The sequence below is a fragment of the Symsagittifera roscoffensis genome, chromosome 9 (assembly GCF_963678635.1).
Source record: "Symsagittifera roscoffensis chromosome 9, txSymRosc1.1, whole genome shotgun sequence".
NCBI classification, from domain to species: Eukaryota; Metazoa; Xenacoelomorpha; order Acoela; family Convolutidae; genus Symsagittifera; species Symsagittifera roscoffensis.
In genome coordinates, this window is record NC_087070.1 from 39,384,863 (window position 1) to 39,391,570 (window position 6,708).

The 6,708-nt window shown below is 37.6% G+C and overlaps 1 protein-coding gene across 1 annotated transcript in view; it reads right to left on the bottom strand.

Annotated features, from left to right (window-relative positions):
• LOC134853927 (beta-1-syntrophin-like) overlaps nt 1-6,708 on the bottom strand; it is a 236,233-nt gene that overhangs the window by 57,446 nt on the left and 172,079 nt on the right. The window lies entirely within an intron of this gene.

Sequence of the window (6,708 nt, forward strand, 5' to 3'; positions counted from 1 at the left end):
AGTCGCCTACTTCGGTCACATATGAGGCTTAAGAAAAATAGGCCCTATAACCATTGGCTCAAGAGTCAGGGACACCGTCTCTTGTGTTTTTCTACCTCGAACGGTCGGAACCAATTCGGTTCACTTGCGACATGAGACTAAAAACCCGTTACAGCTTAAAGGCCACTACCAAAATACCCCCCCCCCCACTCTAGAAAATAAGAACGTCCCCATACTTAGGTCTCAAAATACCCAAAATACACGAACGCCGTTAAAAACAGGGTCGGAACAATCCGTACAGTTACTTTTTATTAGACAGTGGAACTTTGATCTATTTCAGATGGATCAACCTAAAACTCTCCTTACCTTAACATAACAATCATAAAACACACTCAAGCAAATCAAATTGGGTACTCACATAAAAGCACACTCGAGGATTGAGATAACTAAATATATCAGTAACTCTAGCATTAAGTATAATAACTTGAGAAATTTGCTATTGATGAATTCCAGCAAGGGAAATAAGTTTTAACTAGAGAATAAAGTTTTGGGATTGGACCATTGGGATACCCCAGCTGTCCACCTTTCCACTGAGGGTTCACTCTGGTTCGCCTCGAATAAATCTGTTCTTCTTTTGTAATCGCTTCTTCTCCTATTCCAGGATAGGACAGCTCTACTCGCGTTTGATTTATATCTGGAAATTGCGAATAGCAATTTCCCGCTGCTTTTTTCAAGTACTTTCCCGCGATTGTAAATCGGTTGTTCTGATCTTGCATTTCTGAGATTTTCAGTTTTCGCGAGAAAGTTGAGTATGACAGGCTCAATTCGAATTTTTGAAAAATTAAATTTCATCCCAAAGTTACGTAGTTCGTATTCCTCAAGGTCAAACTTCCAAATATGACCGACTGGCACAGAATCGAGGCATGCTAGTTAATCCAATTATTACATCACTATATGCAAATATATCACTTTGAACTATAAATGACGAGTGTAAGGACGATTTTCAAGAAAAATCAAATTTAGTGAATAAAACACCTCAATTTTTCAACTCCACACTACTCCATATCACAAAACATCATGTGAAAGCGTTAGAAGAGTTAACACAAGAAGCCATTAGAGAAAACGTTTTCTTTTGCCGTGGAAAACGGTTTAATTTGGGATCAATTTCAAATGATCCTATTGCCAAAAAAAAATAATTTCAATTTGTGCTTCAGAACTTTTGTAAAAACCGGCAGCACTAAAATACAGGCCTGATAGAGGAGGATTGTTAGTGTTCGAAAACCATTTGAAAAAAAAATCCGTTAATTTGTCGAACGGTTCTGTTAGTGAACTTAAATAGCATCAGCTGTGTTAACATATTACTATTAGAATCTCAAAGCACATGCTATCGAAAACATGTAAAGGTGCCTCAAAAGTGGCACCAATATTTGCTACTTCGGTTCAAAACAAAGGAAGGTTTGTAAAATTACACTAAGCTTAAGCTAGTGTAAACATAGCCAACAGACATAAAAGCGTGAATGAAGGCAAATAAATTGAAAAAAAATAAAAATGACTTGTTTTTTGAAAACAACCTCAGCTCTCGAATTTAAATAGAAAAAAATGCATGAAGCTCTTTGAATTTGTAGATTACTTATGACTGGCATTTTTTGATTAAATTACCGCAATTCGATAAAACTGGATCAATCAGTAAAATTATTATTACGCTGGGAAATCTGAAAACTAAATTGCTTTTTCGAAATTAGAAGTCGATCACGTTTTTCGAGACCTTTAGACTTTTACTGTTCGACAATGGAGTTCGCCTTCCCTTTAACAAGGAAATGAACTGAATTGGTAAAAAACCAAGCCTCGAAAAAGTAAATCGGGCCTCAACAAATTTAAGACTTTCCCTAATAAATATAAAGCAACTTAAGGCCTCGATTAAACCAAGAATTATTACATTTACTGAACATTTTGGTATTGTAGCAGTTTAGCACTTTACTATCACCTCGAAAAAATTGCAAGTCACTCATTTTTCGGTAACTCGAAGGAGAACGGAGAGTTATAAACGAATTCAAGGAAACCAAAAAAAAAGAACTTTCAAATCATTTTTGGCTAAAATAGTATACGACGTCATTAGCGAAAACTAGGTGAAAAGGTGATTATTCATTGTGAAACTCAGAAATAAAACTTTTTTTTGGGTATGTTTCAACTTTCCTGATTGAAGAACGAAGTTAGTCTTCCTTCCAGCAACTGGATTTGAAATGATTTTAAAAAGGAATCAAAAATCAACTCGCAAAAAAAATAAATTTGAGCGTAGAAGACTTTTTTCTGAAAAAAATAAACATGACCTGTACAAGAGTCTTCACAACGTTCGCTGACACTTAATCATATCTTGATATAGATAATATTACAATAAGGATCATTTTTAATATCCGATACTGCACGCCCGGCTCTTCTCGGTATTTTGTATATCCCAATCACTGCATTTTGGGATATAAAAACTAGGGGCCCAGCTGAAAGCTGGAGAGACCTGTTTGATTATTTTAATATTGATTATTTTAAAATTGTTTTAAAAATTTAGGTTTCTCAAGTCGATAGCGCCCTTCCTACGCAAAAAAAGTGAAAGAAAAGCTTATGTTAACGTAAGCATAGCGGATTCCATTGTCTAAAAAATACACACAATAAGTATATTGAATCTTTGTTCCAATGCCAAAAAATTTAAAAAAAAAACTTTTCCTAAGTGTACAGCTCTTCCCCGAGACAAATTAAGGACCAGCCGCTTGAGCAGGGGAGTTTCCTACAACCTGGTCTATCGATTAAACCCTTAATCCCAAATCTGGATGGGTAGTTTTTGAAGAAATCGAAAAAGTTTGAAAAAATGGCCTAAAAACCGAAAAATTGACTATTCCTAAGTGTATACCTCTTCCCCTAGACAAATTAGGGACGAGCCATTTGTGTAGGGGGGGTTCCTACAACCTGGTCTATCGATTAAACCCTTAATCCCAAATCTGAACGGGTAGTTTTTGAGGAAATCGGAAAGATTTGGAAAAAGGCCAAAAAAGTCAAAAAAGTGACTTTTCATAAGTCTATAGCTCTTCCACTAGGCAAGTTAAGGACCAGCCGCTTGTGCGGGGGAGTTTCCTACAACCTGGTCTATCGATTAAACCCTTAATTCCAAATCTGTATGGGTAGTTTTTGAGGAAATCGGAAAGATTTGAAAAAAGGCCAAAAAAGTGACTTTTCCTAAGTCTATAGCTCTTCCCCTAGGCAAGTTAAGGACCAGCCGCTTGTGCGGGGAGTTTCCTACAACCTGGTCTATCGATTAGACCCTTAATTCCAAATCTGGATGGGTAGTTTTTGAGGAAATCGATAATTTCCGAAAAAATAGGCAAAAAAATCAAAAAAGTGACTTTTCCTAAGTCTATAGCTCTTCCCCTAAGCAAATTAGGGACCAGCCGCTTGTGCGTGGGAGTTTCCTACAACCTGGTCCATCGATTAAACCCTTAATCCCAAATCTGGACGGGTAGTTTTTGAGGAAATCGGAAAGATTTGAAAAAAGGCCAAAAAAGTGACTTTTCCTAAGTCTATAGCTCTTCCCCTAGGCAAGTTAAGGACCAGCCGCTTGTGCGGGGGAGTTTCCTACAACCTGGTCTATCGATTAGACCCTTAATTCCAAATCTGGATAAGTAGTTTTTGATGAAACCGATAATTTCCGAAAATTAGGCAAAAAAATCAAAAAAGTGACTTTTCCTAAGTCTATAGCTCTTCCCCTAAGCAAATTAGGGACCAGCCGCTTGTGCAGGGGAGTTTCCTACAACCTGGTCTATCGATTAAACCCTTAATCCCAAATCTGGACGGGTAGTTTTTGAGGAAATCGAAAATTTCCGAAAAAATGGGCAAAAAGTGAAAAAAGTACCGAGTTGTGAAGCTTTTCTAAGACCGTAGGGGGTGGGGTAGGGTAAAAATTGCCCTAAATTTCATGCAGGCAGGTAGGTGAAACGCTACTGAATCCATTGGTACCACTTTTATGAGAATCTGACGGGTAGTTTTTTGGGAAAGCGAATTTTTCGAAAAAGCGTCTCAAAAAAAATAATAATAAAAAAAAAACCAGATCTCATCTGGAAAAAAAAAAAAAACGTTTTCATAATACCTGTTTAATAAATCAAACAGGAATTTTGAGGATTCGAAAATTTCCAGGAAAACAAAATTTCTGGGGCAGAGTAAAAGACGAGAGCAGAAAACTTGCAGATGCATTTACTGATTGTTTTCTTCGTCGTCATCATTTACATGGCACCTGGTGATGTGTTGCTGCATGGTCGTTTCGAACAGTGCTATAAATTCACAAAGGCTACATACTATCGGTGGGTATTCGAACTCTTCATAGTGCTTTGCTCTGATATGATTTCTGTCAGATTTCCAGGGATGTTCAAAAATGATGTAGTAAAAAGAATATCCCGTTTGCAAAAAAAATATTAAACAATCGAAATTTAAATAATTTTCTTTTAGATGTAACTGGCTTTTTATAGAAACCGACAAAACGTTTTCTTCATTCAAAAATTTTGATCGGGTCACGCCTGAAAGGCCTTCAAAGGTGATATATTAGAAGAAGCACGTTTGAAGTTTTCTTGTGGTTTCTAATTTGGTGTGAAAAAAAAAACCGGATTATTTGAATAGCTATGGGTCGCTTTTTGTTATACTTCGCACAATATTTATAATTTGTATCATAAGCCAAATTTTGTGGCAAAAGAAAGTGAAAAGCCTAAATTTTTGAATAGCATTTGTTCTGGCAGAGTAATGTATAAACAAAAACTCTTAGTAGAAGTATGATTGTTGATTGAAAATGAAATGACTATATTATGCATTATAGTTCTCAAATTTAATATTTGCACTATACTCAAAATTACCACCTATTGTAACATTACACCCTTACTTCTTTCCCTGTTCGTCTGATGTAATGTTCGCCTGATTAAATAAGAGCTTGATTTAATGATCGTTTAAACAATCTATAAGCGCTCTAACATCTAGCACAACACAGACGAATTTTCTTTCGGGTATTTCTAACAAATCCTACCTTTGATTGAACAACTTTCTGTTCATCCGTCTGCTTTCACATATTAAAACTGCGACACCATTAAAAACCAACGAGCAACTGGCTATTTTTAGAGCTATGCAAACAAAACTCGGCAGACTCAGCTCAAAACGAACATGACCACTGAGGCAGGGGCGGATTTGGGGGGGGGGGGGGGGGGGCGGACGCCCTTCCCTTAGGGATTCGACCCCCTACCCCCTGCCGACCCAAAGGGTCCCCCCTTGATACTTTTTCAGAAATCCATTTTTGGCCAACCGACCCTAAAATTTTTCTAAAGGCGCCTTTGGCGCCAATATATACTAATTTTAAGGGGGAGCGCGCGCCAAAGAAAACGCGTTTTTTTGTCAAAATTTTCCAAAAAGTGCCCAAAACGGCTTTCAAAAAATTGCCTGCGGCGCAGAAGATTTGGCTAAAACAGGGTCTTTTTACTGCTTTGGGAGAGCTCGGAAAATCAATCTGATCGACCTAAAAAAAAATCGTCAAAATTTTCGAAAATTTTTTGAAAATCCCCCCCCCTCAAGAAAATCCTAGATCCGCCCCTGCACTGACGTAACCTATATCGAACATTGACATGATGAACATTAAAGTTTAGATGATTGTCCCCCTATTTTGGCACAATGGTTTAACCAGTGCTGATATAACTTTGAACAATCCTATATGCTCCCATAGTGTAGAATACTTTATGTTTACACCAATCACACTGCCAAAATACTTTCCTCGGAGCTGATTTCCACCTGCTAGAAGGACGTTTCCCTTTTTGAGAACGCTTTGATTGTTCTCGTGAACACTTTTTGATGACGTCTAAGACGCTTGGGAGTCTGGAGTTAACACGTGGGGGCTTCAGAGTTTCAATCCTTTTCTGACATGCTTCAAACAGGTCAGCAAAACACGGAACTGCAGTAGGAGGAGGTCGATTAACTTGGAACCGATTTCCCTCGTGAACACATTCTACTTTGATAACTTTATTCTCAATTCCAGGAAAAGACTCCACACCATCTTCTTGTATTTTATTCTCCTCAGCAAACTGTGATATTGTTTCATTTTCTCTCTCTCTTTTGATTGCGACATTCGTGGCCAACTTATAGTCAATAACATGTATTTTGCATTGATCTGATTCTACTGGACAGTCATCCGCTCCTGCTTCTGTCTCGAAGTCACCGGGCTCCTTTTTGATCTGAGGGGTGCAGTCTGCCACTGGCTCGCTGTTTCGAGCTAAACTAGGTAAAGTGTTTAAACAGTTCACATTAAATGGTTCTATTTGTAGCGGAGCAGTTTGTTTTATGATTGGCAGGTTATTCTGTGCAATATCCAAACCGTGTATATCACAATATGGTTCCGTTTTTATCAAAAGAGTTTCATCTGCTGGAAATTTTTCGGGTGTATTGATAATATAGTCGATTTCACAAGGTTCTCTTTTTATCAGAGGGATATTGATTGTGACTGGCGGCGAGTTATTTGATACTTTCACGGCACATTCATTGTTTTGCGAATGAAATGATGCTATTTCGTCAAACGAAAGAAATGGACTTAACTGCGACGTCATCTTGACTACTACTGTAAGAGCCTACTATCTGAAAAAACAACAACACAGTTTCAATAGATTAATTCATTAATTGTGGTTTCTGCGATTGGCAGAGGGCTCTATGAAAAGCTGTTCAGCC